This window comes from Pan paniscus, chromosome 12 (assembly GCF_029289425.2).
Source record: "Pan paniscus chromosome 12, NHGRI_mPanPan1-v2.0_pri, whole genome shotgun sequence".
NCBI classification, from domain to species: Eukaryota; Metazoa; Chordata; class Mammalia; order Primates; family Hominidae; genus Pan; species Pan paniscus.
In genome coordinates, this window is record NC_073261.2 from 62,860,447 (window position 1) to 62,885,932 (window position 25,486).

The 25,486-nt window shown below is 40.2% G+C and overlaps 1 protein-coding gene and 1 pseudogene across 10 annotated transcripts in view; both read left to right on the plus strand.

Moving 5' to 3' along the window:
- WDPCP (WD repeat containing planar cell polarity effector) overlaps window positions 1–25,486 on the plus strand; it is a 730,102-nt gene that overhangs the window by 299,969 nt on the left and 404,647 nt on the right. The window lies entirely within an intron of this gene.
- On the plus strand, window positions 8,006–20,256 carry LOC129397162 (uncharacterized; annotated as a pseudogene).

Consider the following 25,486-nt stretch of genomic DNA (forward strand, 5'->3'; position numbering starts at 1 on the left):
TTGGTTGTTTGTTTTTATCTTTCCATTTATTTATCTTCCACCTATGCATTAATCCGTCTTATGTTCTGATGCACTTCAAAGTATATTACAGATAATTTTTTTTATATTTAATTTTCTGTCCTTGCGATAGTTTGCTCAGAATGATGGTTTCCAGCTTCATCCATGTCCCTACAAAGGACATGACCTCATCCTTTTTTATGGCTGCATAGTATTCCATGGTGTATATGTGCCACATTTTCTTGATCCAGTCTATCATTGATGGACATTTGGGTTGGTTCCAAGTCTTCGCTATTGTGAATAGTGCCGCAGTAAACATACGTGTGCATGTGTCTTTATAGCAGCATGATTTATATGGGTATATGCCCAGTAATGGGATGGCTGGGTCAAATGGTATTTCTAGTTCTAGATCCTTGAGGAATCGCCACACTGTCTTCCACAGTGGTTGAACTAGTTTACATTCCCACCAACAGTGTAAAAGCGTTATTTCTCCACATCCTCTCCAAGACCTGTTGTTTCCTGACTTTTTAATGATCGCCATTCTAACTGGTGTGAGATGGTATCTCATTGTGGTTTTGATTTGCATTTCTCTGATGGCCAGTGATGATAAGCATATTTTCATGTGTCTATTGGCTGCATAGATGTCTTCTTTTGAGAAGTGTCTGTTAATATCCTTCGCCCAGTTTTTGATGGGATTGTTTGACTTTTTCTTGTAAATTTGTTTAAATTCCTTGTAGATTCCAGATATTAGCCCTTTGTCAGATGGGTAGACTGCAAAAATTTTCTCCCATTCTGTAGGTTGCCTGTTCACTCTGCTGGTAGTTTCTTTTGCTGTGCAGAAGCTCTTTAGTTTAATTAGATCCCATTTGTCAATTTTGGCTTTTGTTGCCATTGCTTTTGGTGTTTTAGATATGAAGTCCTTGCCCATGCCTATGTTCTGAATGGTATTGCCTAGGTTTTCTTCTAGGGTTTTTATGGTTTTAGGTCTGACATTTAAGTCTTTAATCCATCTTGAATTAATTTTTGTATAAGGTGTAAGGAAGGGATCCAGTTTCAGCTTTCTATGTATGGCTAGCCAGTTTTCCTAGCACCATTTATTGTAATAGGGAATCCTTTCTCCATTTCTTGTTTTTCTCAGGTTTGTCAAAGATCAGATGGTTGTAGATGTGTGGTATTATTTCTGAGGGCTCTGTTCTGTTCCATTGCTCTATATCTCTGTTTTGGTACCAGTACCATGCTGTTTTGGTTACCGTAGCCTTGTAATATAGTTTGAAGTCAGGTAGCGTGATGCCTCCAGCTTTGTTCTTTTGGCTTAGGATTGTCTTGGCAATGCCGGGTCTTTTTTGGTTCCATATGAACTTTAAAGTAGTTTTTCCAATTTTGTGAAGAAAGTCATTGGTAGCTTGATGGGGATGGCATTGAATCTATAAATTACCTTGGGCAGTATGGCCATTTTCACGATATTGATTCTTCCTATCCATGAGCATGGAATGTTTTTCCATTTGTTTGTGTCCTCTTTTATTTCGTTGAGCAGTGGTTTGTAGTTCTCCTTGAAGAGGTCCTTCACATCCCTTGTAAGTTGGATTCCTAGGTATTTTATTCTCTTTGAAGCAATTGTGAATGGGAGTTCACTCATGATTTGGCTCTCTGTTTGTCTATTATTGGTGTATAGGAATGCTTGTGATTTTTGCACATTGATTTTGTATCCTGAGACTTTGTTGAAGTTGCTTATCAGCTTAAGGAGATTTTGGGCTGAGACGATGGGGTTTTCTAAATATACAATCATGTCATCTGCAAACAGGAACAATTTGACTTCCTCTTTTCCTAATTGAATACCCTTTATTTCTTTCTCCTGCCTAATTGCCCTGGCCAGAACTTCCAACACTATGTTGAATAGGAGTGGTGAGAGAGGGCATCCCTGTCTTGTGTGAGTTTTCAAAGGGAATGCTTCCAGTTTTTGCCCATTCAGTATGATATTGGCTGTGGGTTGGTCATAAATAGCTTTTATTATTTTGAGATATGTCCCATGAATACCTAGTTTATTCAGAGTTTTTAGCATGAAGTGCTGTTGAATTTTGTCAAAGGCCTTTTCTGCATCTATTGAGATAATCATGTGGTTTTTGTCTTTGTTTCTGTTTATATGATGGATTATGTTTATTGATTTGTATATGCTGAACCAGTCTTGCATCCCAGGGATGAAGCTGACTTGATTGTCATGGATAAGCTTTTTGATGTGCTGCTGGATTCAGTTTGCCAGTATTTTATTGAAGATTTTTGCATTGATGTTCATCAGGGATATTGATCTAAAACTCTCTTTGTTTGTTGTGTCTCTGCCAGGCTTTGGTATCAGGATGATGCTGGCCTCATAAAATGAGTTAGGGAGGATTCCCTCTTTTTCTATTGATTGGAATAGTTTCAGAAGGAATGGTACCGGCTCCTCTTTGTACCTCTGGTAGAATTCGGCTGTGAATCCATCTGGTCCTGGAGTTTTTTAGTTGGTAAGCTATTAATTATTGCCTCAATTTCAGAGCCTGTTATTGGTCAAGTCAGAGATTCAGCTTATTCCTGATTTAGTCTTGGGAGGGTGTATGTGTCCAGGAATTTATCCATTTCTTCTAGATTTTCTAGTTTATTTGTGTAGAGGTGTTTGTAGTATTCTCTGATGGTAGTTTGTATCTCTGTGGGATCGGTGGTGATATCCCTTTTATCAATTTTTTTGCATCTATTTGATTCTCCTGTCTTTTCTTCTTTATTAGTCTTGCTAGCAGTCTATCTGTTTTGTTGATCTTTTCAAGAAAACCAGCTCCTGCATTTATTGATTTTTTGAAGGGGTTTTTGTGTCTCTATCTCCTTCAGTTCTGCTCTGATCTTTGTTATTTCTTGCCTTCTGCTAGCTTGTGAATGTGTTTGCTCTTGCTTCTCTAGTTCTTTTAATTGTGATGTTAGGGTGTTGATTTTAGGTCTCTGCTGTTTTCTCTTGTGGGCATTTAGTGCTATAAATTTCCCTCTACACACTGCTTTAAATGTGTCCCAGAGATTCTGGTATGTTGTGTCTTTGTTCTCATTGGTTTCAAACACATCTTTATTTCTGCCTTCATTTTGTTATGTACCCAGTAGTTATTCAGGAGCAGGTTGTTCAGTCTCCAACTGAGCAGTTTTGAGTGAGTTTCTTAATCCTGAGTTCTAATTTGATTGCACTGTGGTCCGAGAGACTGTTTGTTATAATTTGTGTTCTTTTACATTTGCTGAGGAGTGCTTTACTTCCAACTATGTGGGTCAATTTTGGAATAAGTGTGATGTGATGCTGAGAAGAATGTGTATTCTGTTGATCTGGGGTGGAGAGTTCTGTAGATGTCTATTAGGTTTGCTTGGTGCAGAGCTGTGTTCAGGTCCTGGATATCCTTGTTAACTTTCTGTCTCATCGATCTGTCTAATATTGATGGTGGGGTGTTCAAGTCTCCCATTATTATTGTGTGGGAGTCTAAGTTCTTTGTAGGTCTCTAAGGACTTGCTTTATGAATCTGGGTGCTCCTGTACTGGGTGCATATGTATTTAGGAGAGTTAGCTCTTCTTGTTGAATTGATCCCTTTACCATTATGTAATGCCCTTCTTTGTCTCTTTTGATCTTTGTTGGCTTAAAGTCTGTTTTATCAGAGACTAGGATTGCAACCCCTGCTTTTTTTTGTTTTCCATTTGCTTGGTAGATCTTCCTCCATCCCTTTATTTTGAGTCTATGTGTGTCTCTGCACATGAGATGGGTCTCCTGAATACAGCACACTGGTGGGTCTTGACTTTTTATCCAATTTGCCAGTCTGTGTCTTTTAATTAGAGCATTTAGCCCATTTATATTTAAGGTTAATATTGTTACGTGTTAATTTGATCCTGTCATTATGATATTAGCTGGTTATTTTGCTCGTTAGTTGATGCAGTTTCTTCCTAGCATCGATGGTCTTTACAATTTGACATGTTTTTGCAGTGGCTGGTACCATTTGTTCCTTTCCATATTTAGTGCTTCCTATAGGAGATCTTGTAAGGCAAGCCTGGTGGTGACAAAATCTCTCAGCATTTGCTTGTCTGTAAAGGCTTTTATTTCTCCTTCACTTATGAAGCTTAGTTTGGCTGGATATGAAATTCTGGGTTGAAAATTCTTTTCTTTGAGAATGTTGAATATTGGCCCCCACTCTATTCTGGCTTGTAGAGTTTCTGCTGAGAGATCCGCTGTTAATCTGATGGGCTTCCCTTTGTGGGTAACCCGACCTTTCTCTCTGGCTGCCCTTAACATATTCCTTCATTTCAACCTTGGTGAATCTAACAGTTATGTGTCTTGAGGTTGCTCTTCTTGAGGAGTATCTTTGTGGCATTCTCTGTATTTCCTGAATTTGAATGTTGGCCTGCCTCACTAGGTTGGGGAAGTTCTCCTGGATAATATCCTGAAGAGTGTTTTCCAGCTTGGTTCCATCTCCCCATCACTTTCAGGTACACCAATCAGACGTAGATTTGGTCTTTTCACATATTACCATATTTCTTGGAGGCTTTGTTTGTTTCTTTTCACTCTTTTTTCTCTCAACTTCTCTTCTCGCTTCATTTCATTCATTTGATCTTCAGTCCCTGATCCCCTTTATTCCACTTGATCGAATAGGCTACTGAAGCTTGTGCATGCGTCACGTAGTTCTCGTGCCATGGTTTTCAGCCCCATCAGGTCATTTAAGGTCTTCTGTATGCTGGTTATTCTAGTTAGCTGTTTGTCTAATTTTTTTTCAAGGTTTTTAGCTTCCTTATGATGGGTTCGAACATCCTCCTTTAGCTCGGAGAAGTTTGTTATTACCGATCTTCTGAGCCTACTTCTTTTAATTCATCAAAGTCATTCTCCGTCCAGCTTTGTTCTGCTGCTGGCGAGGAGCTGCGATCCTTTGGAGGAGAAGAGGTGGTCTGATTTTTAGAATTTTCAGCTTTTCTGCTCTGGTTTCCCCCCATCTTTGTGGTTTTATCTACCTTTGGTCTTTGATAATGGTGACCTACAGATGGGGTTTTGGTGTGGATGTCCTTTTTGTTGATGTTATTCTTTTCTGCTTGCTAGTTTTCCATCTAACCATCAGGACCCTCAGCTGCAGGTCTGTTGGAGTTTGCTGGAGGTCCACTCCAGACCCTGTTTATCTGGGTAGCACCAGTGGAGGCTGCAGAACAGCATATATTACAGAATAGTAAATGTTGCTGCCTGATCCTTCCTCTGGAAGCTTCATCTTAGAGGGGCACCCAGCTGTATGAGGTGTCTGTCAGCCCTACTGGGAGGTGTCTCCCAGTTAGACTACTCAGGGGTCAGGGACCCATTTGAGGATGCAGTCTGTCCATTCTCAGATCTCAGACTCCATGCTGGGAGAACCACTGCTCTCTTCAAGTCGTCAGACAGGGATGTTTAAGCCTGAAGAAGTTTCTGCTGCCTTTTGTTCAGCTATCACCTGCCCCCAGAGGTGGAGTCTACAGAGGCAGGCAGGCCTCGTTGAGGTGTGGTGTGTTCCACCCAGTTCAAGCTTCTGGGCTGCTTTGTTTACCTAGTCAAGCCTCTGCAATGGCAGATGCCCCTCCCCCAGCCTCGTTGCTGCCTCACAGTTCGATCTTGGACTGCTGTGCTAGCAATGAGCAAGGCTCTGTGGGCGTGGGACCTGGCGAGCCATGCTTGGGATATAATCTCCTGGTGTGCGGTTTGCCAAGACCATTGGAAAAGCGCAGTATTAGGGCGGGAGTGTCCCGATTTCCCATGTACTGTCTGTTACTGCTTCGCTTGGCTAGGAAAGGGAATTCCCCAACCCCTTGCACTTCCTGGATGAGGCAATGCCCCACCTTGCTTTGGCTCACACTCTGTGGGCTACACCCACTGTCCAATAAGTCCCAGTGAGATGAACACAGTACCTCAGTTGGAAATGCAGAAATCACCCATCTTCTGTGTCGCTCACGCTGGGAGCTGTAGCCTGGAGCTGTTCCTATTTGGTCATCTTGGAACCTGAGCTGACCATGTTTTCAAACCAACAATTTGGCCTGCCAGTTGCATGGATCCTGTTAGAAAATATGACCTTGGGTCAGAGATGAAGGACAGTTTATTACTCACAGTAACAGAGTAGCTGAGGTATCAACATTTTTGCACTGGCTCTCTAAACCTTAATTACCTTAGAGTGACATGAAAAGGGCCAGATAACACATGTACACACAGTGGGCTGCATTATAGGAGAGGAACTCCAAGCTTAAGAAACCCAAGTCTTTTATACCATACATAAAGCATACCTGCCCTGAAATAAAGATGTTCTTTGAAACCAATGAGAACAAAGACACAGCACACCAGAATCTCTGGGACACATTTAAAGCAGTGTGTAGCAGGAAATTTATAGCACTAAATGCCCACAAGAGAAAACAGGAAAGATCTAAAATTGACACCCTAACATCACAATTAAAAGAACTAGAGAAGCAAGAGCAAACACATTCACAAGCTAGCAGAAGGCAAGAAATAACTAAGATCAGAGCAGAATTGAAGGAGATAGAGACACAAAAAACCCTACAAAAAAATCAATGAATCCAGGAGCTGGTTTTTTGAAAAGATCAACAAACTTGATAGACTGCTAGCAAGACTACTAAAGAAGAAAAGAGAGAAAAATCAAACAGATGCAATAAAAAATGGTAAAGGGGATATCACCACCGATCCCACAGAAATACAAACTACCATCAGAGAATACTATAAACACCTCTACACAAATAAACTAGAAAATCTAGAAGAAATGGATAAATTCCTAGACACATACACCCTCCCAAGACTAAACCAGGAAGAAGTTGAATCCCTGAATAGACCAATAACAGGCTCTGAAATTGAGGCAATAATTAGTAGCCTACCAACCAAAAAAATGTCGAGGACCAGATGGATTCACAGCCGAATTCTACGAGAGATACAAGGAGGAGCTGGTACCATTCCTTCTGAAACTATTCCAATCAATCCCTAACTCATTTTATGAGGCCAGCATCATCCTGATACCAAAGCCTGGCAGAGACACAACGAAAAAAGAGAATTTTAGACCAGTATCCCTGATGAACATCAATCAAAAAATCCTCAATAAAACACTGGCAAACCGAATCCAGCAGCACATCAAAAAGCTTGTCCACCATGATGAAGTTGGTTTCATCCCTGGGATGCAAGGCTGGTTCAACATATGCAAATCAATAACCGTAATCCATCACATAAACAGAACCAAAAACAAAAAACCACATGATTATCTCAATAGATGCAGAAAAGGCCTTTGACAAAATTCAACAGCACTTCATGCTAAAAACTCTGAATAAACTAGGTATTGGTGGGACATATCTCAAAGTAATAAAAGCTATTTACAACAAACCCACAGCCAATATCATACTGAATGGGCAAAAACTGGAAGCATTCCCTTTGAAAACTCACACAAGACAGGGATGCCCTCTCTCACCACTCCTATTCAACATAGTGTTGGAAGTTCTGGCCAGGGCAATCAGGCAGGAGAAGGAAATAGAGGGTATTCAATTAGGAAAAGAGGAAGTCAAATTGTTCCTGTTTGCAGATGACATGATTGTATATTTAGAAAACCCCATCGTCTCAGCCCAAAATCTCCTTAAGCTGATAAGCAACTTCAGCAAAGTCTCAGGATACAAAATCAATGTGCAAAAATCACAGTCATTCTTATACATCAATAATAGATAAACAGCCAAATCATGAGTGAACTCCCATTCACAATTGCTTCAAAGAGAATAAAATACCTAGGAATCCAACTTACAAGGGATGTGAAGGACCTCTTCAAGGAGAACTACAAACCACTGCTCAATGAAATAAAAGAGGACACAAACAAATGGAAGAACATTCCATGTTCATGGATTGGACGAATCAATATCGTGAAGATGGCCATACTGCCCAAGGTAATTTATAGATTCAATGCCATCCCCATCAAGCTACCAATGACTTTCTTCACAGAATTGGAAAAACAACTTTAAAGTTCGTATGTAACCAAAAAACAGCCCACATTGCCACGTCAATCCTAAGCCAAAAGAACAAAGCTGGAGGCATCATGCTACCTGACTTCAAACTATACTACAAGTCTACAGTAACCAACAGCATGGTACTGGTACCAAAACAGAGATATAGACCAATGGAACAGAACAGAGCCCTCAGAAATAATACCACACATCTACAGCTATCTGATCTTTGACAAACCTGATAAAAACAAGAGCTGGGGAAAGGATTCCCTATTTAATAAATGGTGCTGGGAAAACTGGCTAGTCATAGGTAGACAGCTGAAACTGGATCCCTTCCTTACACCTTATACAAAAATTAATTCAAGATGGATTAAAGACTTAAATGTTAGAGCTAAAACCATAAAAACCCTAGTAGAAAACCTAGGCAATACCATTCAGGACATAGGCATGGGCAAGGACTTCATGTCTAAAACACCAAAAGCAATGGCAACAAAAGCCAAAATTGACAAATGGGATCGAATTAAACTAAAGAGCTTCTGCACAGGAAAAGAAACTACCATCAGGGTGAACAGGCAACCTACAGAATGGGAGAAAATTTTTCCAATCTACTCATCTGACAAAGGGCTAATATCCAGAATCTACAAAGAACTCAAATTTACAAGAAAAAAACAAACCCCTGAAAAAGGGGGCGAAGGATATGAATAGACACTTCTCAAAAGAAGACATTTATGCAGCCAACAGACACATGAAAAAATGCTCATTGTCACTGGCCATCAGAGAAATGCAAATCAAAACCACAATGAGATACCATCTCACACCAGTTAGAATGGCGATCAATAAAAAGTCAGGAAACAACAGGTCTTGGAGAGGCTGTGGAGAAATAAGAATGCTTTTACACTGTTGGTGGGAATGTAAACTAGTTCAACCATTTTGGAAGACCGTGTGGCGATTCCTCAAGGATCTAGAACTAGAAATAACATTTGACCCAGCCATCCCATTACTGGGCATATACCCAAGGGATTATAAATCATGCTGCTATAAAGACACATGCACACGTATGTTTACTGCGGCACTGTTCACAATAGCGAAGACTTGGAACCAACCCAAATGTCCATCAATGATAGACTGGATTAAGAAAATGTGGCACATATACACCATGGAATACTATGCAGCCATAAAAAAGGATGAGGCCATGTCCTTTGTAGGGACATGGATGAAGCTGGAAACCATCATTCTGAGCAAACTATCACAAGGACAGAAAACCAAACACTGCATGTTCTCACTCATAGCTGGGAATTGAACAGTGAGAACACTTGGATACTGGAAGGGGAACATCAGACACCAGGGCCTGTCGTTGGTTGGGGGTGGGGGGAGGGAGAGCATTAGGACGTATACCTAATGTAAATGACGAGATAATGGGTGTAGCACACCAACATGGCACAGGTATACATATGTAACAAACCTGCACGTTGTGCACATGTACCCTAGAACTTAAAGTAAAAAAAAAAAAAAAAAAAAAAAAAAAGCATGCCTGCCCTTTGCTCTGTTAGTAAACTAGCTTGATTTTCTAAGACTGCTTGCTATTTTTGAAAAAATAGTCAAGAACAAAGCAGTGCCTTGCTTGCAGAAATGTGAGAGACTTCTAGAGAATTATTGTCCAGCACCTGAAAACATAATTTTTATCCTTATTTCACTCATATTCTAAAAAATAAAAGTTATTTCTTTTCATGGCTGACACTCCAAGTTTATGAGGAAGCCTTGTTTCATTGGCTGTGTGTTCTCTTCCCTAATCTCCGTTCATCGAATATTTATTGAATACTTTGATACATTGGGGAATATTATAGAGCAAATTTATGTGGCATGCATTCTAGTTCATGTACTCAGATGAGTAAGCAAAGAAATAATCAAGGTAATCCTGGACTAGGATAAGCTCAATAAAGTTAAAACCAAAACAGAATGTGACAAAAAACTGGGATTGAAGTATGGGGGTTATTGGAGAAGACTTTTAGGAAGAAACAACATTTGCAAAGAGATCTGAATCATGAGAAGCAGCCAGCCATGTAAAAACCACAGGGAAGAGATTTCTACATAAAAGAACATCAAATACAAAGGCTCTGAAGCAGGAATGAGCTTGATATTTTTTGAGGAATAGAAAGCACAGGTTTCTGGAGGATAGTCAGCTATGGAGGAAAATGGCAAAAGGTGAATTTGGAAAGGTAGGTCACGGCAAGAGGTTTGAGTTTTATTCTGATATCTTTAACCTTTGTTACTCCCCTGTATCTTTCCTCTTAATTTACAAATATTTTAGGCCTTTTCCCTTTAAAAAATTCCTTTTCAAACAGTTGCCACTGCTTCTCCTTTTCACCCCAAATATTTTAAAATAGAGGAGAATGAAAAGATACCCATAATAGTGTTGGACAACACGAAATAGTGTCATCAAAAATTGTGAGGAATTCCTGAGAGACAGAAGCGGAAGGCTGGAAAACAAGTACTCAAAATGACACACAAGAAAAAACAACTGTATGTGAAAGTAGAGCCTCAAAAACTTCAAGACTTGGTTATAGGGATCTGTGCCTTAAATAGAAGGGCTGGTATGTCTTTTTTTCCCAGTTCCTCCTCTGTTCTCAAGTTATGCACGTGCATGGGAGAGCACATGTATGTGTGTGTACACACACACACACACACACACAGTAGCAACAGCAACGACAGAAGTATTTGCCCTTTCCTGAAATTCAAAAGCCGTACATACATAAGGTAAGCCACTTATCTGGGAAAGACTTCTGGTGTGGCTGTTGCAACCTGAGGAAAGCATAACCTGAAGTGACTTGGGACTTACCTATATTATAGACACAGATGGGAGGAAAAAATGAAAAGGAAAGGCAGCCTTGCCTGGGAGGAAATTACATTAAAGTACTCCAGTGTACTTTACCAGTGTAAAGCTCTTCTTTTTTGCAGTTACGGTGCCCTCAACTTGCCTCCCTCGGCCCACACATCTTAATGTGGCCACGGCCACTAACGTGACGGCAGTCAGCCCTTCTCTCTAGGAAAGAGACCAGATGGAGGAAACAGAGCCCTGTGTACTCATCACCTTAGACCTTCATTTGTAAATATGAATAATAGCCCAGGATCATCAGACACTAAGAAAACCAATAGCCGGAAAAAGAAGAGCCAAGATGAGCAGACAATGGATTTGGATGAAACTTGGAATTTAAAGAATAGAGGAATACTTAAAATGTATTTTAATCAATGATTCCAGAAGTGAATAAAATAAGAACAGATCACTATCCAAAAGAAGCAATGAGAGAAAGAGACTTTTTATTCTTTTTATTTTTTATTTTTTTAAATTTTATTTTAGGTTCAGGAGTACATGCGCGGGTTTGTTATATAGGTAAATTGCATGTCACAGAGGTTTGGTGTACAGATTATTTTGTCACCCAGGAAATAAGTATAGTACCGAACAGGTAGTTTTTCTGTCCTCACCCTCCTTCCACCCTCCACCCTCAGGTAGGCCTTGGGTCTGTTGTTCCCTTCTTTGTGTCCATATGTACTCAATGTTTAGCTCTCACTTATAAGCAAGCATATGTAGTATTTGGTTTTCTGTCCCTGTGTTAGTTTGCTTACGATAATGACCTCCAGCTCCATCCATGTTGCTGCAAAGGACATGACCTTTTTCTTTTTTTTGGGCTGAGTAGTATTACTTTGTGTATCTATACCACATTTTCTTTATCCAGTCTACCATTGATGAACTTTTAGGTTGATTCTCTGTCTTTACTCTTGTGAATAATGCTGTAATGAACATAAGCATGCATGTGTCTTTGTGGTAGAATAACTTATATTCCTTTAGGTATATACCAAATTGTGTGATTGCTAGGTTGAATGGTAATTCTGTTTTAAGTTCTTTGAGAAATCATTATCTCCCATTGTGTAGGTTGTCCATTTACTCTGTTGATAGTTTATGTTGCTGTGCAGAAGTTCTTTAGTTTAATTAGATCCCATTTGTTAATTTTTGCTTTTATTGCATTGCTTTTGCCATCTTCATCATGAAATCTTTGCGAAGTCCTATGTCTAGAATGGTATTTCCTAGGTTGTCTTCCGTGGTTTTCATAGTTTTAGGTTTCACATTTAAATCTTTAATCCATCTTGAGTTGATTTTTGTATGTGGTGAAAGGAAGGGGCCAAGTTTCAATCTTCTGCATATGGCTAGCCAGTTATCCCAACACCATTTATTCAATAGGGAGTCCTTTCCCCATTGCTTGTTTTTGTTGACCTTGTCAAAGATCAGAGAGTTGTGGTTGTATGGCTTTATTTCTGGGTTCTCTGTTGTGTTCCATTGGTCTCTCTGTCTGTTTTTGTACTAGTACCATGCTGTTTGGTTACTGTAGCCTTGTATTATAGTTGGAGGTCAGGTAGTGTGATGCTTCTGGCTTTGTTCTTTTTGCTTAGGATTGCTTTGGCTATTCTTTTTTGGTTCCATATGAATTTTAGAATAGCTTTTCCCAGTTCTGTAAAAAATTGTCATTGGTAGTTTGATAGGAATAGCACTGAATCTGAACATTGCTTATGGGCAGTATGGCCATTTTAACAATATTTCCTATCTGCGAGCATGGAATATTTTTTCATTTGTTTGTGTCATCTCTGATTTGTTTGAGAAATGTTTTGCAGTTCTCATTGTGGAGGTGTTCCACTTCTCTGGTCAGCTTTATTCCTAGGTATTTTATTCTTTTTGTGGCTATTGTGAATGGGATTGCAATTTTGATTTGGCTCTCAGGTTGGATGTTTTTGGTGTGTAGGAATGCTACCGATTTTTATACATTGCTTTTTATTTTTATTTTTTGGAGACAGAGTTTCACTCTTGTTGCCCAGACTGGAGTGCAATGGTGCGATCTTGGCTCACCACAACCTCCACCTCCTGGGTTCAAGCAATTCTCCTGCCTCAGCCTCCCGAGTAGCTGGGATTACAGGCATGTGCCACCATGCCCAGTGAATTTTGTATATTTATTCGAGATGGCGTTTTGCCACATTGGCCAAACTGGTCTCGAACTCCTGACCTCAGATGATCCGCCCACCTTGGCCTCTCAAAGTGCTGGGATTACAGGTGTGAGCCACTGCGCCCAGCCTGTTGATTGCCTTTGTATCCTGAAACTTGCCCAAGTTGTTTATCAGATCAAGGAGCTTTTGGGCAGGGACCATGGAGTTTTCTAGGTATAGAATCATAGCATCTGCCAACAGGAATATTTTGACTTCCTCTCTTCCTATTTGGATGCATTTTATTTCTTTCTCTTGTCTGATTGCTCTGGCTATGACTTCCATTGCTATGTTTAATAGGAGTGGTGACAGATGACATCCTTGTCTCCTGGTTTTCAAGGAGAATGCTTCCAGCTTTTGCCCATTCAGTATGATGCTGGCTGTGGGTTTGTCATAAATGGCCCTTATTATTGTGAGGTACATTCTTTTGATGCCTAGTTTGTTGAGAGTTTTTAACATGAAGGTATGTTGACTTTTATGGGAAGCCTTTTCTGCATTTATTGAGATGATCATGTGGTTTTCATTGTTAGCTGTTTATGTGATGAATCACATTTAGTAAATTTACATATGTTGAACCAATCTTGTATCCTAGGGATGATGCCTACTTGATTGTGGTGGATTAGCTTTATGATGTGCTGCTGGATTTTGTGTGCTAGTATTTTGTTGAGGATTTTTGTGTCTCTGTTCATCTAGGATATTGGCCTGAAGTTTTCTTTTTTGTGTGTGTCTCTTCCAGGCGTTGGTATCAGGATGATGCTGGCCTCATAGAATGAGTTAAAGAAGAATCCCTTCTCAGTTTTTGGAGAAATTTCAGTAGGAATGGTACTAGCCCTTCTTTGTACATTTAGTAGAATTTAGCAGTGAATCTGTCTGGTCTAGGGTCTTTTCTGGTGGGTAGGTTTTTTATCACTGATTCAATTTTGAAACTACTTATTGGTCTTTCCAGGGATTTAGTTTCTTCCTGGTTCAGCCTTGGGAGGTTGTATGTTCTCAAGAAGTTACTCATTTCTGGTAGATTTCCTAGCTGTGTTCATAGAGGTGTTCATAATAGTCTCTGAGGGTTTTTGGTATTTCTGTGGGGCAAGTGGTAACATCCTTTTTGTCATTCGTGATTGTGTTTATTTAGATCTTCTCTCTTTTTCTTTATTAGTCTAGCTAGTGGTCTCTCTATCTTATTAATTCTTTCAAGGAACCAGCTCCTGGATTCATTGATCTTTTGTATGTTTGTGTGTGTGTGTGTGTGTGTGTGTGTCTGTCTTGATTTCCTTTAGTTCAGCTCTGATTTTGGTTATTTCTTGTCTTCTGCTAGCTTTGGGGTTTGTTTGCCCTTGTTTCTCTAGTTCCTCTAGGTGTGATGTTAGGTTGTTAATTTGAGATCTTTTTAACTTTTTGATGTGGGCGTTTAGTCTTATAAACTTCCCATTTAGCATGTTTTCACTCATAAGTGGAAGTTGAACAATGAGAACACATCGACACAGGGAGGGGAACATCACACACCGAGGCCTGCCAGGGGGTGGGGGGCTAGAGGAGGGATAGCATTAGAAGAAATACCTAATGTAGATGACAGGTTGATGGGTGCAGAAAACCACCATGGCACTTGTATACCTATGTAACAAGCGTGCACATTCTATACATGTATCCCAAAACTTAAAAGTATTAAAAAAAAAAAAAAAATTGCTTTGGCTGTGTCCCAGAGATTTTGGTATGTTGTATCTTTGTTCTCATTAGTTTCAAAGACCCCCTGATTTCTGCCTTAATTTCACTGTTTACCAAGAAGTCATTCAGGAACAGGTTGTTTAATTTCCATGCAATTGTGTAGTTTTGAGTGATTTTCTTAGCAATAATTTCTGTTTTTATTGCACTGTGGCCCGAGAGTGTGGTTGCTGTAATTTTGGTGTTTTTTAATTTGCTGAGGGTTGTTTTATGCCCGATTGGGTGGTCAATTTTAGAGTATGTTCAATGCCCAGATGAGAGAAATGTATATTCATTCTTTTGGTTTTGGGTGGAGAGTTCTGTAGATGTCTATTAGGTCCCTTTGGTCCAGTGTTGAGTTCAGGTCCCAAATATCTTTGTTAGTTTTCTGCCTTGATGATCTGTCTAATACTGTCAATGGGGTGTTGAAGTCTCCCAGTATTATTGTGTGTTTATCTAAGTCTCTTTGTAGATTTCTAAGAACTTTACTTTATGAATCTGGGTGCTCCTGTATGGGGTGTGTATTGAGCCTTTTACCATTATGTAATGCCCTTCTTTGTCTTTTTTGATTTTTGTTGATTTAAAATTTGTTTTGTCTAAAATTAGATAGCAACCCCCTGCTTTCTTCTGTTTTCCATTTGTTTGGTAGATTTTTCTCCATCCCTTTACTTTGAGCCTATGGGTCTAATGCCATGTGAGATGAGTTTCTTGAAGACAGCATATCATTGGGTTTTGCTTCTTATCCAAGCTGCCACTCTATGCCTTTTAATTAGGGCATTTAGCATGTTTACATTCAAGGTTGGTATAGATATGTGTGGATTTGATTCTGTCATGTTGTTAGCTGGTTATTATGCAGATTTGTTTGTGTGGTTGCCTTATAGTATCACTGGTCTATGAGTTTAAATGTGGTTTTGTAGTGGCTGGTGACAGTCTTTCCTTTCCATATTTAACACTCCCTTTAGGACCTCTTGTAAGGCAGGTCTGGGGGTAACAAATTCCAAATTCCCTTAGAGTTTGCTTGTCTGAAGAGGATCTTATTTGTCCTTTGAGTATCAGACTTAGTTTGGCTGGATATAAAATTCTTGGTTGAAAAATCTTTTTTTTTTTTTTTTTTTTGAGATAGGGTCTCACTCCATTGCCCAGGCTGATGTGCCATGGCACAATCATGGCTCACTGCAGCTTTGACCTCCCCAGGCTCATGTGATCCTCCCACCTCAGCCTTCCGAGTAGCTGGGACCACAGGTGCATCCCACCATACCTGGCTATTTTTTTATTTTTATTTTTGTAGAGATGGGATTTTGCCATGTTGCCCAGGCTGATCTCAAACTCCTGGGCTAAAGTGATCCATCCATCTTGGCCTCCCAGAGTGCTGGGATTACAGGTGTGAGCCATCACGCCTGGATGAAAATTCTTTTTTTAAAAAATGCTTAATGTAGGCATCCAATCTCTTCTGGCTTGCAGGGCCTTTGCTGACAGATCTGCAGTAAGCCTGAATGGGATCCCTTTCTAGGTGACCTGCTCCTTCTCTCTAGCTGCCTTTAACATTTTTTCTTTCATTTTGACCTTGGAGAATCTGATGACTATTTGTCTTTGGGATGATCTTCTTGGGTAGTATTCTGCAGGAGTTCTGTGCATTTTCTGAATTTGAATGTTGGCCTCTCTAGTGAGGTTGGGGAAATTTTCATGGATGATATCTTGAAATGTGTTTTCCAAGTTGCTAGGTTTCCCTTCCTCCCTTTCAGAGATGCCAGTGAGTTGTAGATTTGGTCTCTTTATATAATCCCATATTTCTTGGAGGTTTTGTTCATTCTTTTTTATTGCTTTTTTCTTTATTTTTGTCTGACTATTTTGGAGAACCAGTCTTCAAGCTCTGAGATTCTTTCCTCAGCTTGGTTGATTCTTCTGTTAATATTTGTGATTTAATTATGAAATTCCTGTAGTGTGTTTTTCAGCTCTGTCAGATCAGTTTGGTCTTTCTTACAATGGCCATTTCACTCATCAGCTCCTGTATTGTTTTATTATAATCTTAATACTCCTTGGATTGGGTTTTGACTTTCTCCTGAATGTTGATAATCTTTATTCCTATCCATATTCTGAATTCTGTATCTGTCATTTTAGCTAGTTCAGCTTGGTTAAGAACCATTGCTGGGGAACTAGTACGATGATTTGGAGGTAAGAAGACACTGTTTTTTTGAGTTGCCATTTTTTGTGCTGATTCTTTCTCATCTTTGTGGGCTGATGTTCCTTCAATCTTTGAAGTTGCTGACTTTTGATTTTTTTTTTTCTTTTATCCTCCTTGACGTCCTTGGGGGTTTGTCTTGTGGTGTAAGGTGGGTTCAGTTGACTTCTGGATAATTTTAGGGGCCCAAGGCTCAGCTCCTGATTCCTGGGCTGCATGCTCTGACTCTGGGGAGCTGGTATCAGGCCCCCAGATTTGTTCTCTCACCCCTTGAGGTTAGGAAACTTCTGTGCTGGAGGGGCTGAGGTGTTCCAGACTACTGGTCACTAATGGTGGTGCCAGCCAAAGCTCTTTGGGCAGTGTCAGTGGGATCCATGCCCGTTTGCATTTGCCAGCCACATGGCAGCATGTACTCTCATAGTCTGTGGCAGGGCACTGGCAAGTGCAGGAGTGCCAGCCTCTCTGTGGGCATTTGCAACAGTGGTGATATTGGCTTGGGGGTGACTCAGGGCACTGGCAGGTGTGGGGTTGGGGTTCTCCATGCCAATGTTCCTGCGGGTGGCAGTGGCTCTGCAGGGCAGAGGGCAGGGCTGCTGGTCTCTGTGCGCAGGTTTACAGTAATGGTCGATATGGGGCAGGGCGCTAGTGGAAAAGAGTCTGGTGATCTCTTTGTGCATGAACGTGCTGGTGACAATGATGGTGCAGTTTGGGGGCTGGGGCAACTGGTTTCCTTGTGTGCCTTTAGGTTGGCAATAGCAGCATGGGGGGGGTGGCAGGATGTGCACATGCTGACAGTGGTGGCACAGTGGGTGCATGTGTACCATGCACTGGCAGTGAATGGGAGGTGAGGTTTGCCCAGGTGCACATGTACCAGCAAAGTGATATGGGGGTGGCCATGGGCGAAGGGGAGTCTGTGGGTGGGAGGTGGGCATGAGCAGGTTAGTGTGCATTTGTGGGGGCCGCTCTGCTGGAGTGCTCTAATGGTCAGATCCAGTTTGCCCCTGCAAGAGCTATGATGCGACCCAACGTGGTACCCTAGTTGGGTATCCAAGGCTGCACTGTAAGCAGGCGTGGTCAGGCTGGGGCCCCAGGAGAGGCCAGGTGAAGGGGGCTACTCAGGTTGGACTGGCCCTGTCTCATGGGCAAGATTGTCCTGCACTGTTCAGGTCTGACAGTTCCCCTAAGGCTAAAGTCTCCTAGGGGTGCCTGGTGAGCTTTGGGGGGTGTGGGCATCCATGGCCATGCTCCACTACAGATGTTCCCACACCAAACCCTCTGGGCTCCCCACTGGCTTTAGTTCTGCCCCTACCACTCCTCTATGCAGCTCTCCCTGCCAGTTCAAGTGTCTGTGGGGGTTATGGGGCCTCCTGCTACCAGAATTCCAGAGGTTCCTGGTGAAAGCAGATGGCCATTTACCTGCTCAACTCACTCTGTCTCTAGGAGTCACTGGGGACCAGGAACAGGTCCTGGTGTTGGTAGCCATGTGCTGTGTTCCCAGCTTCCTTCCCCTTCAGATCAGGATTTGTGTCTTCCCTCTGTCCACTCCCAGTGTCATCCCTTCATCCACCCAATGCCTTCCCTCTGAAGATCAGAAAGAGGTCTTTGAAATTAAAAATATAATTTTTTAAAATATGAAACTAGGCCAGGCATGGTGGCTCATACTCATAATCCCAGCACTTTGGGAGGCCGAGGCAGGTGGATCACTTGAGGTCAGGGGTTCGAGACCAGCCTGGCCAACGTGGTGAAACCCCATCTCTACTAAAAGTACAAAATTAGCTGGGTGTGATGGCACATGCCTGTAGTCCCAGCTACTCGGGAGGCTGAGACAGGAGAATCGCTTGAACTTGGGAGGCAGAGGTTGTAGCGAGCTGAGATCGCACCACTGCACTCCAGTCTGGGCAAGACAGAGGGAGACTCATCTCAAAAACAAACAAACCAAAAAAAAAAAAAAAAGAAAGAAACTAAAAATAATGCTGTGTGTGTGTGTGTATGTACATAGAGAGCAAAACAATGTAACAGATCTAACTACAGATTGAAATAGTAATATGACATGTAAAACAAAGAAACATTTACAGATTTAAAGCTAAAAGACAAAATGTGACAGGGAAGTTGAGACTTAGAAGGGCCATCCTGTAAATGCAATACAACTAGAAATTAAGAAATAAAGGATGGCTTCCTGCATCTAACCTAAGGCCTTAGGGAACTATTCGTATTAGTGGTTGGAATGGGGCCCTGGACCTTGCTTCAACCAGTCTTTACTTGTACAAGTTTTATATATCGGAGTCTTATATAATGTTTTATTATAAGAAAAAGTGTTCTGCTAGAAAAAATGTTTGAAAACTATTCATCTGTGGGATACATTTAGACTTATTGCATTTTATCCTAGATTCTTTGTAATTTCACCCCAATTTGTCTTTTTTGGGGTAATAAAGGGAGATTATGTACAAGAGACAGGCAGAGGCAATCTCACATGGGTATATAAGCCAGTATAAGGACTTGAAACATAGGAAATGAAAATCTTTTGAAGGGCCTTAGACAAATGATCTAATTCATATATTTAAAATATACTTTTTATTAAATATTATACATAATATATGAACATATAAAATAGTGTTATATTTTTATAGGAAATGGGTTATAGGGACTCAAAAGTCAAAATGGGAGTCTAGTCAGAAAGCTATTGAAGTGCTCTAGGCAAGATAAGATGAGGGCATAAACTACAGTGGTAATAGTAGAGATGAAGAAATAGAAAGATTAGGATGTAGTTTAGAAGAAGACGAGCCAAGAAGGGAAAAGAGGACATGAAGTGGTGACGGATAGTGAGATAGGGTTCAAAGGGTAGGTTTTTGTTTTTCTTTTTTTCTCTTTCACTTCTTTCTCCCACCTTCTTCCCTACCTCCCTGTTTCCCTCCGTGTCCTCATCCCCCTATATAAAAGAGTGAGCAATTTTATGTAGCCACCATGTTGCTGGGAAAGGAAAAATAGTTTGTGTTAAGAGTGGGAAGATTGCTCACATTTAAGATGCATTACTCATATTTTAGAAAAGAATATCAGAACTTAAAAAAAAAACCCCATCATCCTCACAGTTTCTGTGCATCAAGTATTTGAGAATGGACCAGATAGGCCATTGTGGCTCAAGATTTCCTATGAGGTGGCAGTCATCTGAATGCTGGCCTGGAGCTGGTGGATTTCCATCCAAGGTGGCTCATTCACATGGCTGACAATGATGTGCTGGTCATTGGCAAGAGTCCAGCATCCCCTCCTCTTCACATGGGCTTCCCCACAGGCTGTTTGAGTGTCCACAACACAGTGGCTGGCTACCTCTCACTCTGGTCAGAGGAGACAGGTGTCTGTGAATGAAGGCTCTGAGCCTCACAGAGGGCTGTAGCAGCCCCATCATGAGGCAAAGTAGTCAGAACTTTAAAAGTAGGTAGAAGAAATAAGACTAGTGTTTAATAAATCAGTAGAGTGACTAAATAATCTATTGTATATTTCAAAATAGCTGGTAGAGAATAATTTGAATGTTCTCAGCATAAAGAAAAGATAAATTTTGAGGGTGATGGGTATCCCATTTACCCTGACTTCATTATTACACATTTATGAATGTATTGCAATATCACATGTACCCCAAAATATGTCTATTATGTATCAAAAAATTGTTCTAAATACCTTACAATGAAGGAAGCATGTAGTGACGAAATGATGGGCTTTGGAATTAGACAGATTTGTGTTAAAAATATAGCTACATCACTTTTCCACTTTATAAAGTAGGGAAATACTACCTTATATGGTGATTAGAAAATCTTTTTTTTTTTTTTTGAAATGGAGTCTGGCTGTATCGCACAGGCTGGAGTGCAATAGCGTGATCTTGGCTCACTGCAACCTCCGTATCCTGGGTTCAAGCGATTCTCCTGCCTCAGCCTCCCAAGTAGCTGGGATTACAGGCGTGCACCACCACGCCCAGCTAATTTTTGTATTTTTAGTAGAGATGAGGTTTCACCATGTTGACCAGGCTGGTCTCGAACTCCTGGCCTCAAGTGATCTGCCTGCCTCGGCCTCCCAAAGTGCTGGGATTATAGGCGTGAGCCACTGCGCCCAGCGGTGATTATAGAATCTAAATGAGAAAATGCATGTAAAGCATTCAACACATAGTAGGGGCTCTATAAATAACTGAGAAGAGAACTTTCTCCTTGATCAAACATAAAATGGTAACATTAAAAGTTTTGGCGATTTTCCAAATTTGCCAAGATTTAGAAACAGATAAATGCAATCTCTAAAGGCAAATTGCACTTTTCCTAGCACAATCAGTTACTTAAATTATAAGTGAGAGGTTAACAACACCTCACACAAATGCAGTTTTTAGGAATTGACCATTTCTTTGTAACAGCATTCAACCTTTTATTGAGCATCTTTAATAGTACTTTTGAGTGTGCCACATATTGGATAACGTGCAAGTCACACAATGAAGTTTATATTTGAGATAACTAAATCATGTTCAGATATCAATTTTGTAAATTAGGCACTTTACATAAGTCTAAATTGGAATGTTCATCAAAAGAGAATGTATAGTTATCAGTGCTTGTGCCAAATCTACCACACACTCATATTTATTAAGCTGTACCAGAAGAAATTAATACTCCTCTGGTATAGCTTACTGTAAAGCTTTTAATTTATAAATATATTAAAATATTTTACAGTTAAAATATGTATATCATCTAATTTTCATTAGAAAATAACTGACAAACAGTATTTATTACCTATTGAAAAAATGGCAAACTGTCCTTTGAATACCTAGACATCTTCTCGTTGGCTGGAACCAACTGTGATGATTTACAGACACACAGCTGCAGCCTGAATTGGCACCAAAACCAATTACTGATGCTGTGTTATTTGCAGCCCTGGCCCTGGCTAATTTTTCTTGAAAGGAGGGTATGGGAAGAGAGGTTGCAAATACAGGAGTGGCAAGAATAATTGATAGTTCATATCTATTCTGTCTTAATATGTAAACCCTCCCTTTGTCTTGAGAATCCTCTAGCTATCACTCTCTCTCTATCCACATCTGTGGCTTCAATTGCAGGGTTGGCTCCTAAACCTGTATTTTCATTCCAGATCTAACTCCTGAGCTCTATATCTGTATTTAGGTGTTTAACGTCTATCTAGAGCTATAACTTAGCCTGCCATTCTACAGAGCATGTAACTCCTAAATAATAAATGCTAACTGTGGGCAGCCCAGCAGTTTTCTACCTATTTTTAAGTGCCAGGTGACATCATGGAATGTTGCAAAGCCAAAGTGCTGAATTATCCTGGAAAAAATCCTGGTTGCACTTCTAATAGAAAATATTCTTTCATGGAAAGTACCTGTCAAGGTAATATGATTAGCTGTATCAATGGTGCAACCCATGTAGTTAAACGGACCATCAATTTGAAGGAAGAATAAGGGATGCTCACCAAGACATTAAAGGCATTAGCACAGGAGAGGGCAAAGCACCTGGGATGAGGCATTTACTCAGTGTTCACTGCTATTCCCATCTTCTAATGTGTTCTGAGTCAACTTGGTAGGAGGTGGGGCACTTAAAAAAATCCATATAGCCCATATATATAGTATAAAAGGCCAAAGAGTTCTGCAAGGCTCATTACTAGCAACAGCATTCATCTTTCCCAGCTCTCTCCAGAGGCAACCAATTTTAATTCTTTAGTTATTTCTTCTGGTATTTGCTTCCATGTTTATAAACAACATGCATATACTTATTTCATCATTTAAAAAATTTTAATTTTTAACCTATTACCTTCTTACTTTGAAAGAAGAGAACTTAACTCTGGAGAGATAGCAAGGGGTGATACTTTTCCTCACCCATTATAAGAGTTATAGCCAACACTCCTTTAACAAAGGACAGGTAAACAAGAGAAAAGCGTAGTAAATTTATTTAACCAAAAGTCTTATGTGACACAAGAGCTTTCAGAAATGAAGACCTAAGGATCCAGGGAAAACTGTCTATTTTCATGCTTAGGTTCAATGAAGAATGGACAGTTGTGTAGAAATGTGACTGGACATAGTGGGGAATAATGGTAATAGACTGAGAGGGGAAACCCAGCAAGGCTTGTCTGTTCAGATTTATCTTGGCCTCTCTGTGTAGCATTCCTTCCTTAGAAGTATGGGGCAGGACCCCTGTGGAATGAGGGTCTTCAAGAGAGAAAGGAGAGAGTAACCTTTCTAGGTTTTATGGCTTGCTTTGAGGCAGAGGAGTTCTAGTGTCTATGACACTTGAGGAAGAGGAATTCTGGTTTCCGTGAATCACTTTTGGGGGAAAAAGAGGAGGGAGACAGGAGAGCAGTAGAATGTCTGAGATACCTTGCTTCAGAGACCTTCAAATCCCCTTTAAAGTGCTCAGCATGCCAGAGTGCCATACTCTGGGGTCTAGTGGTCTGAGCCTCAACAACCCCTACTTCAGCACTCATCCTCTCCCCAACATACTTCCTTTCTCCCCTCCAACATGGTTATGCCACCATTTTTGGTTAATCAATATTGTATGTTTACATTTTTCTAATGATGTAAATATTCAAAGCAAAGCCCATATAATCATGTAGCATACTATATTTTTTGTACAACTTTTTTCTCTGTAGTAAATAATTGCCTTTACTTTTTAAATGTGCTTTTTTAATAGACCTATTATTTCTTCATTCCCAACTTCCCCAGAAGTATAAGTCTTCTTTAAGTAAGTTCAGAAGCCTCAGGCCTCTATTACTCTGTAAATTTTATTTTTCCTTGAAGCTATCCCTCTGAAACTTCTTTGCTCTCCTGCTTAAACCTGAATTTACTGTCTTCCTCATGAGACACAGATATCCTTGTAGGATTTCCTTTCATCATTATCCTGGAAATTGTTTTTTCTTTGTTCTTGTGTTGAATCCCTTATTTCCTGGATTCTTTTTTTTTTAATTTTTAAAAATTATACTTTAAGTTCTGGGATACATGTGCAGAATGTGCGGTTTGTTACATAGGTATACATGTGCCATGGTGGTTTGCTGAACCCATCAACCCATCATCTACATTAGGTATTTCTCCTAATGCTATCCCTCCCCTTGCCCCCCAACTCCCAACAGGCCCCAGTGTGACATTCCCCTCCCTGTGCCCATATGTTCTCATTGTTCAACTCCTACTTACGAGTGAGAACATGAGGTGTTTGGTTTTCTTTTGCTGTGTTAGTTTGCTGAGAATGATGGTTTCCAGTTTCATCTATGCCCCTGCAAAGGACATAAACTCATTAGTTTTTTATGGCTGCATAATATTCCATGGTATATATGTGCCACATTTTCTTCATCCAGTCTAACATTGATGGGCATTTGTGTTGGTTCCAAGTCTTTGTTATTGTGAATAGTGCTGCAATAAACAGATGTGCATATGTCTTTATAGTAGAATGATTTATAATCCTTTGGGTATATATCCAGTAATGGGATTGCTGGATCACATGGTATTTCTAGTTCTAGATCCTTGAGGAATCGCCACACTGTCTGACACAGTGACTGAACTAATTTACACTCTCACCAACAGTGTAAAAGTGTTCCTGTTTCTCCACATACTCTCCAGTATCTGTTGTTTCCTGACTTTTTAATGATTGCTATCCTAACTGGCGTAAGATAGTATCTCATTGTGGTTTTGATTTGCATTTGTTTGATAACCAGTGATGATGAGCTTTTTTTCATATGTTTGTTGGCTGCATAAATGTCTTCTTTTGAAAAGTGTCTGTTTATATCATTTGCCCACTTTTTGATGGGGTTACTTTTTTATTGTAAATTTAAGTTCTTTGTAGATTCTGGATATTAGCCCTTTGTCAGATGGATAGATTGCAAAAATTTTCCCCCATTCTGTAGGTTGCCTGTTCACTCTGATGATAGTTTCTTTTGCTATGCAGAAGCTCTTTAGTTTAATTAGATCCCATTTGTCGATTTTGACTTTTGTTGCAATTGCTTGTAGTGTTTTAGTCATTAAGTCTTTGCCCATGCCTATGTCCTGAATGGTATTGCCTATGTTTTCTTCTAGGGTTTTCATAGTTTTAGGTCTTACGTTTAAATCTTTAATCCATCATGAGTTAATTTTTGTATAAGGTGTAAGGAAGGGGTCCAGTTTCAGTTTTCTGCATATGGCTAGCCAGTTTTCCCAGCACCATTTATTAAATAGGGAATCCTTTCCCCATTGCTTGTTTTTGTCAGGTTTGTCAAAGACCAGATGGTTGTAGATGTGTAGTATTATTTCTGAGGCCTCTGTTCTGTTCCATAGGTCTATATATCTGCTTTGGTACCAGTACCATGCTGTTTTGGTTATTGCAGCCTTGTAGTATAGTTTGAAGTCAGGTAGCATGATGCCTTCAGCTTTGTTCTTTTTGCTTAGGATTGTCTTGGCTCTACGGGCTCTTTTTTGGTTCCATATGAAATTTAAAGTAGTAGTTTTCTAATTCTGTGAAGAAAGTCAATGGTAGCTTGATGGGAATACCATTGAATCTATAAATTACTTTGGGAAGTATGGCCATTTTCATGATATTGATTCTTTCCATCCATGAGCATGGAATGTTTTTCCATTTGTTTGTGTCCTCTCTGATTTCCTTGAGCAGTGATTTGTAGTTC